The sequence below is a fragment of the Lactuca virosa genome, chromosome 6 (genome assembly GCF_052849685.1).
Source record: "Lactuca virosa cultivar CGN04683 chromosome 6, Lactuca_virosa_CGN04683_v6, whole genome shotgun sequence".
Lineage (NCBI taxonomy): Eukaryota > Viridiplantae > Streptophyta > Magnoliopsida > Asterales > Asteraceae > Lactuca > Lactuca virosa.
The window spans coordinates 205,979,096-205,996,549 of NC_136431.1; positions in this window are offsets into that span (position 1 = coordinate 205,979,096).

Genomic DNA, 17,454 nt, shown 5'->3' on the forward strand with positions numbered 1-17,454 from the left:
TTTCTACCATCTTTTGTTTTATAATTATATACATAAACTTAAAAATGATGAATTTGAAAATGCATTTTATAACACGTTTTATATAGGTAAGAGTAATTTAAAGTATTCCAAAAAAATGCATTCGGAAAATGTTTACGATTTAAAAAGATAAATTATTATTTTAAAATAATTTGATAAAAATTTGGCATGGCAAAAGTAAAACCTTTTAATGGGTTTAGAATTGAAAATGCCTTATTATAATAATAGGTTATTTTACCATCATACCCCTAATCATTTAAATTGATATAATGGTTGAAAATTGATTATATGGTTTTATGAGTTATTTTGGTTCTATGTTGAACTCACCTTTTATATATATATATATATATATATATATATATATATATATATATATATATATATATATATATATATATATTATCGATTATGATAGTACTTTTTGTTTGAATCGGTTTTAAAATTTTAATACGTTGCAAAGTGTCATGCAACTTCGAAGTTGACAACAATTATTTCCAGAAAACTCACTTTCCATGAAACTTACAATTTTGGAATCCAAATATGATTTACAAAAACAATCTGATTATTTAATAATTAAAAATATAATTTTAATATAAATAAAAATGCAAAAATCATATTGGCCATTATCTATTAGGCCTTCCTGTATACACACCACCGGAAGGCTCGTGGTGTGTATACACCTCATCATCTTCTTCTTTCACCCTCCTTTCATTCTCGGTATACTCACAACGAGGGAATTTGGTCGTGGTGGGTTTAAGCTGCAAGAGAGAAGAAGAGAGGAAGAGAGAAGAAAGAGGTTGTTGTGGATTGTGGTGGCCAACACGAGAGACCACGCTCGTGGTTCCAGATCAGCACCACGAGAGGACCGGGATGGTGTGTACGAACAACGACCGTGACCACCTGGACCACAAAAGGCTTTGTGATACCCATACCAGGCGATCTTAGACTATACGTTATGTCACCATGCTGGTTGTGGCATGTTGATGTAGCGTTTGGGCCTACTGGGAACACCACATCATCTAAGGCAGCCATGCAAATTGTAGACCCACTAAGCTCACGACTCATTGCAGACAGTTATTTCATTAATTTTTATGCCACCTACAAATACAAAAATACTTATTAAACCTCCATTATTTTTACATAATCATTATATATTTCTTTCTTATTTTCACCTACAATGGATCCACATAATTCGTCAAATTACACCACCTCTACATCCGATTGTAACAAAACTCAACTTACAAGTTCAAGCACAACACCTGTCGAAAATGTTTTCTGTCTCGAATCTTCACAACCACCATACTATTCACAATTTGATCCCATTTTTTCACACAATTAAAATTTCCTGGGGATGCCAACATCCACATTTTCCTACAAACCCTTTGTACTATTCCATGCCAACTTTACAAAACCAATTTCATGCATCCCAACCTTAATCAGTTGACGATGACGCGACCGTACCCGAAACCGTACTCGAAACCCAACTTAAACCATCACGACCGATTAAGAGCTCCAAAAGAAAGAGCTTTAAAAGGTCAATCTTTCTGCTCGTACCGATTCTACTCCCCTAAAGCATCAACATAACATGACCCATAGAGCTACATCAACATTTTTTGCCAAGTTATGGTGCCTTCGTATATTAGAATTATCTTAATCTTTCCAATATAGAGTATGCATTAGCTTTGTCTAGCAAAGTACCTCTTAAGTAATATTCCATGTTCTCCCTAATGATTCAGTCTAACTCAAAACGAAGTTGATTCATCACAATCCCTGTAGCAATTGTATTTTTTCGGACAGCTTCTACTCCATGAAGGTTGCACATGTCTTTAGCGCTCCAATGATAATTTTACGGTTTATCTCTCTAATACTTCACTAACTTTTTTTCTCAGTTGCTTTACCCGCACCCTATAGTCTGTGTCTTCAAGATATTTTTCTTTCCCAAAGGTCAATGCTATTTGATGCGGAGAGTATCCCTTTTTCTACTTCTCTGGGTCCAAAATTCATTTTTTCATTGGAAATAAATACAGTTTTTATGAATTAAAACTGTTTTAAATCAAAATTTATTTCTCAAAGGAGAAAAAAGAATGTTTTGAATTCAATTCAAATGATTTAGAATTTAATTCTCAATCATTTTCTCTTCGAAAATGTATGAGGACATGTGTCACTCCAGAAAGAAAGCTTTTGCCCCCATGTTCTATGTTCTCTTTAGTTGGAAGTAGGGGTGAACATTTGGACCTTCAGACTGGATTGGACTGGGAACTGGACATGGACCTGAACTTGGACCTGTGTGATAGTTGCAACGATTGTCACCAGCCAACAATTGTAAAAGACGAAAAATATGATAATTATCTAAACACAAGGCTTATAACCCCCATGTATAAGAGAAAAAAGTCTAAGATATACATAAACCACATAATTAAATACGCCAAAAAGATAAAGGGTAACATATTAGAAAAGTACACAACGATGTGATTTCAAGGATATAAACTTCGTAAAAATATGACTTCGAATGCAAGACTTATGATTAATTAGTAGAAAGTAAAATCAGCCACGTAAATAAATTTTACAATGTCAAAATAGTACTAAAAGATTGGCTGAGTTTTGGCTAAGGTCATTAAAAAGGAAAGTCGTAATGCTCCTCGAGATAAGAACTTTGAGTCAAAGAAGGCCCAAAACGGAGTACGTACGAAGAATAATTTTTGGAAAAACATAAAATACGAGCTAAAAACAAAAGTAGGAATTAGCCAAAACAACCTAAAGTGTAACACCTGTTCCAGGTATTAATTAAGTTATCTATTTTTTAGGGTTTTGTGCATGGAATCAGTGAGTTGGGGAGCTCTAACTCGTCAAGTAGAGATCATTTATGTGGACGCAGGACTTAGAACCTACTCGACGAGTCGAAAGGCCCCGACTCGACGAGTAGGTGTTGTAGAGGAAAACCCTAATTTTTAGGGGTTTTTACCCTATTTAAAGAACCGACGGCTCATTTGTAGCCCCCTTTATCGTTCTTACAGTCCAGAAAGAAACCCTAGCCACATTTTGGTGCTTCCTTGAGTGTGTGTGAGCCTTGGAGAGTGGAACTTGTGCTTTTGAGAAGGAAACTTGAAGGTTGAGGAGATTGAAGAGAGGAGAAGGCTTTGGATCCGGCATCCACTTGTTGTTAGCATCCATTTAGAGGTAAAAAGTTGCTAACTTGATCTCTATTTGCTTAGATCTCATTTTATGGAAGAATATGGTCACTTTTGGTGCAAAATGGGGTCATACTCAGATTTGGACTTATCAAAAGGATATGGTTCTAGATATGGACATCTCTAGGTCCTCCATGACATAAAGTTGCTCACTTTATCCAGCTTAGGCCCTTTCCATGCACTAAAACCTTATATGAAGCTTAGTTTTGATGTTATAGCCTTGGGAGGCCTTGCATGCACGTAAAGTTTGCAAATTTACGTGGTATCTGCACTAGGGGAGGTTGGATCTGAAGTTTGGGACCTTAGATCCCACTAGAAAGGATTGAACACAAAAGGAATGAAGGAACTCGTCGAGTCCATTGGTCGACTCGACGAGTCGGGGTAGGGTTTACCCGTTTTTGAGTTTCTGAATGAGCGTAGTGAAGGATTAGAGTGTTGGTCTGAATGAACCTTTGGTTTTTTGGACATTGGATGAACTCGACGAGTCACTTAGGTGACTCGACGAGTTGACTCAGGATTCAGTGGAATTGACTCGGGAGGAACTCGACGAGTTGTTGGATGCACTCGACGAGTTAAGGTCAACAAGGACTGTTGACCTTGACCGTTGACTTTGACTTTGACCAGGGTTGACTTTGAGGGTATTTATGGTATTTCGGGATTGTGACAAGTTAATCACATGATGATTATAGGCAGTTGAGTTGGAGTAGTGCGTGGGATTTATCTGATCTTAGCTTGTCAGTTCAGCATTCGAGAGGTGAGTTTCCTCACCATACCAATGGGTCTAAGGCACCAAGGCTGGCCCATTTTGTGATATGTGGTACACTCCTTGTCGTAGAGATATGTGGTATGATAGTTAGTTATGCTTTGTGTTATGCTAGCTATATATGTGATACTTGCAGGGAAGACCATGGGAGGAGCCCATGACACTTGGATGTAAGACCATGTGGGGGGAGCCCATGGCTTTTCAAGTAAAGACCATGGAAGGAGCCCATGACACTAGGATGTAAGGCCATGTGGGGGAGCCCATGGCATCCTGGAGTAAGACCTTGGGAGGAGCCCACATCATCCTTATATGTTTGTATGCATGGCTTATGTGATATATGTAGCTTTTATAGCTAATATGATATGTGTTATGTGGATTGTGTGTGGGGTATGCTCTGGGGGACTCACTAAGCATTTGCTTACAGTTTGTGGATTTGTTTCAGGTACATCTGAGCCCAAGGGCAAGGGCAAGGCTTGATGATACATCTGAACCCAAGGGCAAGGGCAAGGCTTCAGACTGCTCAGAGTCGGCAGAAAAGTTATGCCGACAAGCGTCGTTAGGATCTGGAATTACAGGTCGAGGATAGGGTCCTCCTGAAGGTGTCACCTTGGAAAGGTGTCACCCGGTTCAGGAAGCGGGGCAAGTTGGGCCCCAGGTACATCAGCCCTTTCGGGTTCGGGTGCGGGATCCGAGCAGGTTGATGACAGATTACGCGAGTTCATCGCGTCAGAGATTACGAGAGGCATCCTTGAGGCGACCCTAGTGATTTTCGGGTCGATCAAGGAAGGGATTATCGAGCTGATGGAGGATTGCCTCAGGACGTTTAGGAGTGACTGGGCGTCTAGCCAGTCAGGGTCGTGCACACTGTTCTTTAAGGACTTCAGGGGGAGTGGTGCGCCAGATTTCCATGGGACGAAGGATCCCATCTTGGCCAGGAGATGGATTGCAGACATCGAGTCTGCACAGTTGACGAGCTTCTGCCCTGAGGGGTCGAAGGTTCGATATGCTGCAGGTTGTTTGAGGGACAAGGCTAGAGATTGGTGGGAGTCGGTGGTGACTCTCTGGGAGCCTCAGCCATTGAGGCTATGACCTGGTCAGACTTTGTGACCAGGTTTAGGGCTGAGTTTGCGCTGGTTGTGGAGCTTTAGCAGCTGGCCAGGGAGTTTCTCGACATGAGACAGACTACAGAGACAGTGGCGGAGATTACCGCCAAGTTCCGAGAGAGGGCCTTGTTGGTGCCTCATTATGCGGGGGATGAGGAGATGCGGAAGACCCACTATCATGACATGTTGAGAGCTGACATTCGGGAGCATGTTAGCTACTCGGCATGCCCGACCCTGGATTCCATGATTGCTTGGGCGGGGGAGAGGGAGATTGACTTGGAGCACATCAGGAAGAGGAAAGAGGAGGAGGGGCAGGTGACAGGGGTTTTTGGGAAGAAACCCAAGGGATTCGACTCTAGGTCGAAGGGCCAGCAAGGCTGGGGCCGCTGTGGGAAATGCGACAGGTCACATGAGGGAGTTTGCCGCACTGGGTCGGGATGAGGCTGCTATAAGTGCAACAAGACTGGGCACTTTGGTAGGGATTGTACTGTCCCTACCCCCACCATCCATACATCATAACTGATTTGCTTTCATTGCAATCAGAAGCAGCGCCAGTGGCGGCGCCAGCTCTAGCGACCCTGCGGATTACTGATGGCCGGCAGGGCAAGTCAGAGGCTCCAGTGGTGAGGAGCCGAGCCTTCCAGTTGACTACCGAGGAGGCACGCGCCGCACCCGATGTGGTGACGGGTATGATTTCTTCTCCCTAGCTTTTATTATATGTTGTTTATGATGTATATGTTCCATGTTATGTGTTTTGTTTAGGATCGTTCCATGTGAACGGTATTCCAGTTCAAGTGTTGTTCGATTCGGGTGCTACCCGATCATTTGTCTCTCTTGCACTTAGCAAGAGGTTCCCTGAGTCTTCGGGCATGTTGGATTGCCCTCTAGAGGTCGAGATTGCTGACGACTGATCAGTTCGAGCATCAGAGGTTTTCAGAGATTGTGTTTTGAGGCTGTTCAAGGAGCGCTACCTGGTAGACTTGGTCCCCATACCATTGCGTGGGAACAAGGTCATCATCGGTATGGACTGGTTGAGCCCTAATGGGGCTGTGATTGACTGCGCGCAACAGTTGGTACGTGTCAGGACCCCAAGTGGGGGAGAGCTGGTGATTCAAGGCGAGAGGCCACAACGCAGACCAACTTTATGCTCAGCAGTGAGGGCTAGACGCTACCTTCAGCAGGGTTGCGCCGGATATGTCACCTACGTCATGGATACCCGAGAGGAGGGAAAGGCGACTGTGAGCGATGTGCCAGTGGTGCGAGAGTACCCGAATGTGTTTCCAGAGGATTTTCCTGGGATACCTCCGGAGCGGCAGGTGGAGTTTAGGATCGACCTAGTCCCAGGTGCGGCTCCGATAGCCAAGGCACCGTATCGGTTGGCTCCTACTGAGATGCAGGAGTTGTCTACATAGCTGCAGGAGCTGTTAGACAAGGGATTCATCAGACCGAGCAGTTCACCCTGGGGAGCCCCAATTCTGTTTGTGAGGAAGAAGGACGGGTCGCATCGGATGTGTATAGACTACCGGGAGCTGAATAAGGTAACAATGAAGAACGGTTACCCACTCCCGAGGATCGATGATCTTTTCGACCAGCTTCAGGGGGCATCTTGGTTTTCCAATATAGATTTGCGTTCAGGCTACCATCAAATGAGGGTCAGAGTCGAGGACGTGCAGAAGACAACGTTTAGGACTCGCTATGGCCACTACGAGTTCGTGGTGATGCCCTTCGGGCTCACCAATGCTCCTGCCGCGTTCATGGACGTCATGAACCGCGTATGCAGACCGATGCTGGATCGGTTTGTGATAGTTTTCATCGATGACATCTTGGTTTACTCCAAGACGCAGGAGCAGCATGAGGAGCACTTGTGGGAGGTGTTGGATACCATGAGGAGGGAGAGCTTGTATGCTAAGTTCTCCAAGTGTGAGTTCTGGTTGCGCGAGGTGCAGTTTCTTGGGCACCTTGTCAACTAGAATGGTATTTTGGTCGACCCAGCCAAGGTAGAGGCCGTGATGAGATGGGAGGTTCCGAAGTCTCCATCCGAGATTCGAAGTTTCCTGGGATTGATGGGCTATTACCGGAGATTCATTCAAGATTTCTCCAAGATAGCCGTACCCTTGACTCGGCTGACGAAGATAGCTGTACCCTTGACTCAGCAGGCAGCGCATGAGGCATTGGGGCAGATATTATGTGAGGCATCGATTTTATCCCTGCCAAAGGGCGTGGAGGATTTTTTAGTCTACTGTGATGCGTCCATTTCGGGTTTGGGCGTAGTATTGATGCAGACCGGGCATGTTATCGTCTACGCCTCGAGGCAGCTGAAGCCTCACGAGGCGAACTACCCGACGCATGATTTGGAGTTGGGGGCGGTCATCTTCGCCCTCAATATATGGCGACATTACTTCTATGGGGTCCGTTGTACCATTTACACGGATCACAAGAGTCTGAGGTACCTCATGGATCAGCCGAACCTGAACATGAGGCAGCGTCGGTGGCTAGATGTGGTGAAGGATTATGATTGTGAGATCCTCTACCACCCGGGGAAGGCCAATGCTGTGGCCGACGCTCTTAGCCGCAAGCCAAACCTGATCAGAGACGTTTGCTTGCGGATGACAGTGGTGACTCCGCTTCTAAAGCAGATCCGAGAGGCCCAACAGGAGGCTATGAAGGAGGAACATCGGGAGAGCGAGCGTATTGTAGGACATGCCTCCTACTTTGACTACAATAGTCGTGGGTTGTTGACACTACACCGTAGAGTGTGAGTTCCATATCATGGAGGGGTGCGCCAGATTTTGATGGAGGAGGCGCAAAAATCCCGATTCTCGATTCATCCCGGGGCGACGAAGATGTACAAAGATCTTCGTCCTGATTACTAGTGGCCCTGCATGAAGCGAGATGTAGACTGGTACGTCGAGAGATGCCTGACCTGCAGGAAGGTCAAGGCCGAGCACCAGAGGCCTCATGGAAAGTCGCAGTCGTTGGATATCCCTATGTGGAAATGGGAAGATATTACTATGGATTTCATCACAAAGCTTCCCAGGACCGCACGAGGGGTGGATTCGATTTGGGTCATCGTGGATCGGTTGACCAAGAGTGCTCATTTCATACCGATCCAGGAGAGCATCTCGGCCGAGAAGCTGGCCGATATCTACATCCGAGAGGTTGTAGCTCGACACAGAGTGCCATTCTCCGTGATTTCTGACAGAGATGTGCGGTTCACTTCCAGATTCTGGAAGAAATTCCATGATGAGTTGGGTACTCGTCTGCACTTTAGCACCGCTTTTCACCCACAGACGGATGGTTAGAGTGAGCGAACCATCCAGACTTTGGAGGATATGCTGCGGGCATGCGTTTTAGACTTTGGTGGTAGCTGGGATACCTACCTTCCCTTGGCATAGTTTTCCTACAATAATAACTACCATGCGAGTATCGACCGTCCTCCCTTCGAGATGTTATACAGAAGGAAGTGCAGGACCCCGATTTGCTGGGGTGAGGTTGGGCAGAGAGTCATGGGGAGTACCGAAGTGGTACTCAAGACGAAGGAGAGGATCCAGCAGGTCCGGAGCAGGCTTCAGACTGCTCAGAGTCGGCAGAAAAGTTATGCCGACAAGCGTCGTTCGGATATGGAATTCCAGATCAGGGATAGGGTCCTCCTGAAGGTGTCACCTTGGAAAGGTGTCATCAGGTTCAGGAAGCGGGGCAAGTTGGGCCCCAGGTACATCGACCCTTTCAGGGTTGTAGCCCGGGTGGCCAAGGTGGCGTATAGGATTGACCTGCCAGACGAGCTTAGCCAGATTCATAGTACCTTTCACGTCTCCCAGCTACGGAAGTGCCTGGTAGACGACTCTGCAGTGGTGCCTCTGGAGGATATTCAGGTGGATGACAGCCTGAACTACATTAAGCGACCAGTAGCTATCCTCGACATGAAGTCGAAGGATCTGAGGAACAAGAGGGTCGAGCTGGTGAAGGTGCAATGGCAGCACCGTAAGGGCTCAGAGTGGACTTGGGAGCCGGAGGACGAGATGAGGGAGCACTACCCCGAGCTTTTTCCAGATGCAGCAGCAGACTTCGAGGACGAAGTCTAAAATATGTGGGGGGGATTTGTAACGCCCGGTTTCCGGTATATATTTTAAATTTAAATAATTGCATATTTTACACTGGGACTCGGCGAGTTGGAGGCCCAACTCGTCGAGTAGACTAGACTTTGGACGCGGGTTTTAGGTAACCCACTCGACGAGTCAGGAGCCTGACTCGACGAGTAGGTCTGTCTGGGTGAAACCCTAATATTTAGGGTTTGCACCCTATTTAAATGCCTTATCTTGTACCAACCCATCCTCCATCGCCTCTCCCAGTCCAGAAAAGCCCTAACTCGAAACCCTAAAACACTTGGAGTGTTCTTGAGCCATTTTTGTGTGTTTTTGGTTGTTTTAAGCTTGAAGAAGGAAGTAGAAGCTTGGGGTTCTAGAAGAAACAAGTAGATCCAGAGGTTTTTCTTCATTTCCAGTTCATTCAAGGTAAAAAGGTTCAACCTTGACCATATATCTCTTAGATCTCTAGTTGGGGTTCATTTCTACCTTTTCTAAGCTTTAGTAGAGCCATATTCGGGATTTTGTGGTTCTAAGGGGTATGACTTCAGATCTGGAACTATTGAGGGTTCCCATGGCATAAAGATGCCAACTTTACTGCCATAAGAGCCCCATGCATCTTGTAGACTCCATTTTAGGGCCATTTGAGCCAAATACCCCATGCATGAACGTCAAGTTTGTGACTTTACGTGTATTATGGACCCTAGGAGGTTAGATCTATGTTTTGGATGTATTAAACTCGACTGAAATCAACTGTATGGACATGGACTTTATGGGGACTCGACGAGTCGTCCATAAGACTCGACGAGTCGGGGTATGGTTCCCCAACCTTTTCTGTTTTGATCGAACTGGTTGAGTCTAGAAGAGGACTCAACAAGATGGATGTGAATATGGACCTGAAGATTATGGAACTCGACGAGTTCAAGAACAGAACTCGGCGAGTTCAAGACAAGTCCTAACTGCATGAAGATGAACTCGACGAGTTCATAAGGAGCTTGGCGAGTCCAGGACTAAATGTGTCTTCTTGCATGAAGAAGGACTCGACGAGTTCAAGGATGAACTCGGCGAGTCAGTTATAGAAGGTCCCGACTTTGTATGAAGGAAAACTCGGCGAGTACGTGCAATACTCGGCGAGTAGGATCGAGGTTTTAGTGTTTTGAGGATTTGGGGACTCGGCGAGTTGTTGGGTCAACTCGGCGAGTTGAGTCAACCAGACGTTGACTTTGACCCAGAGTTGACTTTGACCCAGAGTTGACTTTGACCAAGGGGTTGACTTTGACTTTGGCTTTGACATGAGTAAACCTTGTAAGGGTTAAGGGTATGTAAAGGTAAATTAAGGAAGGTTGTTATGTGCAGGAGTTGAGAGGAGTTGATCCCGGCATCGAGGACAGTTCAGACTGCACGACATTGAGGTGAGTTACCTTCCAGTAGAAGTAGGTCTAAGGCACCAAGGCTGGCCCACTAGTAAGTGATTGTAGTAGAGATGATTGTCTTTGTGATAATTGTCTGGTATGTTGCTATATGATATGCTTTATGTGCAAGGATGCTATGGTATATGAGTTAGTAGTGGTAGGGGTGTTATAATCCCTAGTTACCGGTTGAAAGACACCGAAGGGGTAGATAGTACCCGTGCATGCCTAGTAGTATGATCATGATATGTTATTATGTGGTAGTGGTAGGGAGTGAAATAGTCCCCGATTACCGGTTGAAAGATACCGAAGGGGAGGATAGCTCCCGGTTACCGGTTGAAAGATACCGAAGGGGAGGTTAGCTCCCGGTTACCGGTTGAAAGATACCGAATAGGAGGTTAGCTCCCGGTTACTGGTTGAAAGATACCGAAGGGGAGGTTAGTTACCGGTTACCGATTGAAAGATACCGAAGGGGAGCCCAGCTCCCAGCTATGCCAGACCGATACCAGTTGAAAGATACCGATGAATAGGCATTAGGTGGTATGTGGTATGATGGGGGAACTCACTAAGCTTTGTGCTTACGGTTTTCAGTTTTAGTTTCAGGTACCTCTTCGTCGAAGGGGAATGAGTCGGCACGGTAGCAGCGCATCGCACACACACGATTTCTGCATTTTGAGATCCATGGGATTGTACTCTAATATTATTACTATTGATGATACGATTTTTGAGACATGTGATTATGGTTTTTATGGATTAGTATGATATCGATGATGTTTTTCAGTAAACTGTTTTATAAGTAACTTAATTAAAAACAAAATTTTTGGTCTTAAATTTTGGGATGTTACACTTGGTTTGAGGGATTCGGGCACACTCTCGGGTGTGCCAGGACTCAAACTAAGGAAATGGTAAAATTGTTTTCAAAAATAAAAGTTAAAAACTTTTTAAGAATGGAAAAGAGGAGAGTACAATGCGCGTGATCGGCCGAGCCAAATAAGTAGTTCCCCAATATGTTATCCATGTTATGCTGATATTTGAATTATGATAATCACATGGATCTTGCTATGTGTATGCTTTTAAAATTATATACAGTTAGGAGCTTATAGCCTTAGAATGATTGATTTGGCCTTATTTCCTATTCCTTGTATGGCTGTGGTCCTAGGGTAGAATCTATTATTCGAAAGTCTATTTGATCCTTTTCTGTGTATAATTTGCATGCATAAAGGCAACCTGTTATGATTGGTCTGATTGATGTGGGTAGAGAAAATCTTAGGATAGCCTAGGGTTCGAGCTATGCGGTAGTCTGTGGGATATGATTTGTATTGGGACGAATTGGAGTTATCAAGTAGAGCCTTTGGGAAGGTACAAGTAGGTGTGGAAGGTAGTATTGGGCCTGTACTACTAAAAGCATAGGACCTGTACCCGAACCAATGCTAGACCTGGAAGCTCTAAGGAGGACCGGTGTGGGAGGAACCCCTCTATGGACATCCTGATCATTATGTTTTATGGTATTGCAGTACAGTATGGTGGTGACACGACATGAAGATGGGGGATCAGGATCAGGATCTGGATCTGGGTCGGGTGACACTACCGAGCCCATTGACGAGAGACTGTGTGAGCTTATTGCAGCAGAGGTTACGAGGGGCATCCTTGACGCTACCCCAGTTATCTTTGGGATGGTCAAGGAGGGTATGATGGAGATCATGGAGGAGAGGCTCAGGGCATTCAGAGCTGAGATTGATGCGGGCCAGGTCGGGGCCGTAACTCCCTCGTTCCGGGAGTTAGAGGCGTGCGGGGCGCCGAAGTTTTTCGGGGTCAGGGATCCCATTGTTAGCAGACGCTGGGTGGCGGACATAGAGAACGCCCAGCGCACGAGTTCTTGCCCTGATGCGGCAAAGGTGGGTTTTGCTTCATGTATACTGAGAGATAGAGCCCGAGACTGGTGGGGAGAGGTGACTAGTCAGGTGGGGACACCTGGTGTGGCCGAGATGACATGGGATGAGTTTGTTAGGCGGTTTGATTTGGAGTTTGCACCACCTATCGAGGTGCAACGGTTAGTGAGGGAGTTTCAGGAGCTTCAGTAGACCACCGAGATTGTGGCGGAGATCACCACTAAGTTTCGGGAACGAGCACTATTGATCCCGCAGTATGCTGAGGATGGGGATATGAGGAGGATGAGGTATCATTCCATGCTGAGGGATGATATCCGTGAGTTTGTGAGATTTACAGGGTGCAAGACCCTGAACGAGATGGTGGAGAAGGCCCGTGGGCGGGAGATGGAGTTGGAGTTCCGCACCAAGCGAAAACCCGAGCAGGCACAGACAGCAGTTGGTCAGGCTAAAAAGCCTAAGACCTTAGATTCTTCTAGTAGGGCCAGCAGGGACGTGGACAGTGTGCCAAGTGCGGTAAATCGCACAGTGGGACTTGTCGGATAGCGGGCTCAGGATGTTATGCGTGTGGCCAACAGGGTCACTTGAGCAGGGATTGCCCCAAGAAGGGCTTGATTTGTTTTCACTGCAACCAGACCGGTCACAAGCGGGCCGATTGTCCGAGGTTGCAAGGAGGGGGAAGAGCAGTGGCGGCGCTTGCGCCCGTCACGATGATGATCACCGATGGCCGCCTTGCTAAGGCGGATACTCCAGCAGTGACGAGCCACGCATTTCAGTTGATCACCGAGGATGCTCGGGCAGCGCCAGACGTTGTGGTTCGTACATATTTTATTTCCCTACTCTAAACTTATTGCATTGCTTATGTATATATTGTGTTTATGTATAGGGACCTTTTTGGTCAATGGTATGTCTGCTCACGTTTTGTTCGATTATGGTGCTACCCGATCGTTTGTATCTCTTGCGCTTAGCAAGAAGTTTCGGGATGCGCCAGGAACCTTAGATTCCCCGCTTAAGGTGGAGATTGTGGATGACTGCGCCGTGAGTGTTGCGAGGGTGTATCGGAACTGTGTCCTGAATGTTCTTGGGGAGAGGTTTCGTGTTGATCTAGTCCTGATACCGTTGCGAGGGCTGAAGGTGATTGTCGGGATGGACTGGTTTGGGGCCAACGGGGCCATGATCGATTGCGAGCGCCAGTTGGTGAGGGTTCGAACCCTAAGTGGGGGAGAACTGGTTATTCATGGTGGGAGGTCCTCGCAGGGGCCAATCCTCTTTTCAGCTGCGAGAGCTAGGAGATTTCTGCAGCAAGGTTGTACGGGATTTATGGCATATATCTCGGATACGAGGGTTGAGACCACGATGGATGTGGGCAGTGTGCCGGTTGTACAGGAGTTTCAGGATGTCTTTCCCGAGGAGTTGAGACCACGACGGATGTCTTCCTGGCATATATCAATGATTTTGCAAAAATATTATTATTTGAAATATATCGATAGTTTTTAAAATGCATGAAACCTTAGTATAATATTATGCCTGGTAGTTACCCTGCCTAAGCTTTACGAATGATATTATGCCTAGTCGTTATAATGTCTAAAATTATACTGGAAGATTATACCTAGTTATTATGATGACCAATTCCCTAGAACAACCTAGTATCTAGTTGTTATGCTGGCCAAATTTAAGGATAAACATTGTACCTAGTTGTTACTCTGCCCTAATATCCTAGCAATATCAAAATCACAACAATAATTATTATATGTATATGGTTATATATATATATATATATATATATATATATATATATATATATATATATATAAGCATCAGAATAATTATGTAAGAAAACTATATTAAAGGAAACCTTAAGGATAAACAATGTATTTAGTTGTACTCTGCCATAATATCCTATAAAAGAATATCATTACAAAGATATATATATATATATATATATATATATATATATATATATATATATATATATATATATATATATATATATATATATAGATGATTAAGTTCAGCTAACCACAAGCCTATAATCGTTAATCTTAAGTGAATGTTAAATGTATGTATAGATCTATACGGGTTGACACCACCACCTGCGATTGCTAGCTACAACCCCGACATGCATAACTTTATAGTCTTGCGACGTCGGATGAAGCGTCGTGGCGGGGAAATATCAAGTCATATAGCTCGATTATAGGAACTCATTGTAACATTGTTCACCAAGCTTAATTAATTAAACTACCTAGAGAGGAACACCTTGAAAGTAGTCAAAGTATGAAAAGGATAAGAAAATGGGATAAAAATCTATAAAAGAAAGGTTATAGGATAAGTACAAAAAGAGTAAGGTGCTGTTTGTTTTTTGTAAAACCCTCTTCAGACCTCTTATTGCCGCGGGGCGCAGCGCACGTACAATACTTTTAATCTCGCAGTTGTTTGTTTTTTAGAAATCTTTAGACTAAAAAACCTCTGCGCGTGTTCTGTTTGGTACAACACTTGTATTGCCTCTTACAACCTCTTCTTCTTCTTTTTTCTTGCTGAAATCTTGATTATATGTTGCTGAAATCTTATTTTATTTTGTTTTTTTGTTTATTCTTGTTGAATTGTTTTTTTTTTTCGATTTTTATATTGAATAATGATAATTTTCTTGATGAAATATCATTATTTTTTGCTAAAATATATTTATCTTTTTTGTTGAAATATCATTAATTTTTGCTGAAATATCATAAATTTTTGTTGAAATGTCATACATTATTAATTTTTCGGTATTAAAAAACTATTTTGGTTTATAAAATCAGTTTATTTTAATTTTTTAATATCTGCAGCAACATGCAGATGTTAAAAAAACAAACACGCTTCTTATTACAGTCTGTAGCCGTTTGGTCCACCTCTTCTACTGTAGATGGATGCAGAGGTGGTCTGCAGAGCTAATGAACTTTAGCTTCAAAAAAACAAACAACAACTAAGTTATCCTAGAAAAATAAGTTATAAAGAATAACGATAAAACTAAGGAAACTATAAGATGAAAATGCATCCATAGGAAAAGATATATTAATAGCAAATCCAATATAATAGTAAGTAATATATTAGTAACTTATTGGTTATCAAATATATCTTAAATACAAGAAAATTATAGGAGAAAAGCGCAAATTTAAAGTATAATGAATTATGATACAATCATATTCATAAATAAAGATTCTATACTTTATAAAGAGTTTTCTTAATAAAAATATAAAAACCTGTGAACTCACCAACATTGTGTTGACCGTTTTCAAATCACATGTATTCCTTGGGAATCATAAGAAGAAAATGCCATCGCAAGGAAGGACAAAACGCATGTGAATAAATAGTTATTATCGTGTAAAAATCAATGTAATCATTGTTTATTAATAAAAGAATCATGTGTTGTTCGTTTATTGCTCTGTGATTTGGGGAACCAATGTACCGTGTACAACTCGACATTTCTGCCTTCTGCCGAGGGTGTGACAGAGAATGGTATTAGAGCCGAAGGTTATAGCGAACTAGTACTTCCTTAGGAAATTACAACTATAACCTAGGGCATATACTCTGATAAGGATTTTCCTCAACCTTGTAAATAAAAGTATTATTATAAAGTACACTACTGATAGACTACTTACAAGAGAGGTGACTAGTTTGAACTGTTGCTTGGGTTGTTGGATTTCAGAACGACTATATGCTAAAATGGTCATGCCCTCCGACACTCCTCACCTGGCCGATCCTTATTTGATATATATTACGTATCACAATATTGTCCGCTTTGGGCTCCCGGCACGAAAACTTCCCAGGGGGTCACCCATCCCTGGATTGCTCTCGCCCGAGCTCGCTTAACTGCTGAGTTTGTATGAGATCTGCTGCCCTCACGGCTTTAAAACGCGTTGTGTCAAGGAAGGTATCCACACCCCTTTATAAGAAAGTGCTTCCTTCTCCTTCCAAGCCGATGTGGGATCAGGTGCAACCCACCTTCACCCCCCATTATAGGGTTCGACGTCCCCGTCGAACACATCGACCCGTGCCCTAGCTCTGATACCATTTGTAACATCCCCTTCCGGCACGTATCACAATATTTTCCACTTTGGGCTCCCGGCACGAAAACTTCCTAGGGGGTCACCCATCCCTGGATTGCTCGCGCCCGAGCTCGCTTAACTGCAGAGTTTGTATGGGATCTGCTGCCCTCACAGCTTTAAAACACGTTGTGTCAAGGAATGTATCCACACCCTTTATAAGAAAGTGCTTTGTTCTCCTTCCAAGCCGATGTGGGATCAGGTGCAACCCACCTTCAAGGTGGGTTGCATCTGATCCCACATCGGCTTGGAAGGAGAACGAAACATTTCCTTATAAGGGGTGTGGATACCTTTCTTGTCACAATGCGTTTTAAATCCGTGAGGGCAGCAGATCCCATAAGAACTCTGCAGTTAAGCGTGCTCGGGCGGGAGTAGTACCGGGATGGGTGACCCCCTGGGAAGTCCTCGTGCCGAGTGGCCCAAAGCGAACAATATTGTGATACGTTCCAGAGGGGGATGTTACAAATGATATCAGAGCTAGGGCACGAGTCGATGTGTTCGATGGGAACGTCGAACCCCATAATGGGTGGTGAAGGTGGGTTGCACCTGATCCCACATCGGCTTGGAAGGAGAACGAAACATTTCCTTATAAGGGGTGTGGATACATTCCTTGTCACAACGCGTTTTAAATCCGTGAGGGCAGCAGATCCCATAAGAACTCTGCAGTTAAGCGTGCTCGGGCGGGAGTAGTACCGGGATGGGTGACCCCCTGAGAAGTCCTCGTGCCGAGTGGCCCAAAGCGGACAATATTGTGATACGTGCCAGAGGGGGATGTTAAATATATATACACCATACAATCCAAAATAAGAGTATAACATACATAAAGTATATCAAAAGAGGTCAAGATAAATCTATAGAACAAGTACCAAAATATAACAAAATATCAAATCAAACATCCTCATCACTCCCACCATCACCATCACCAC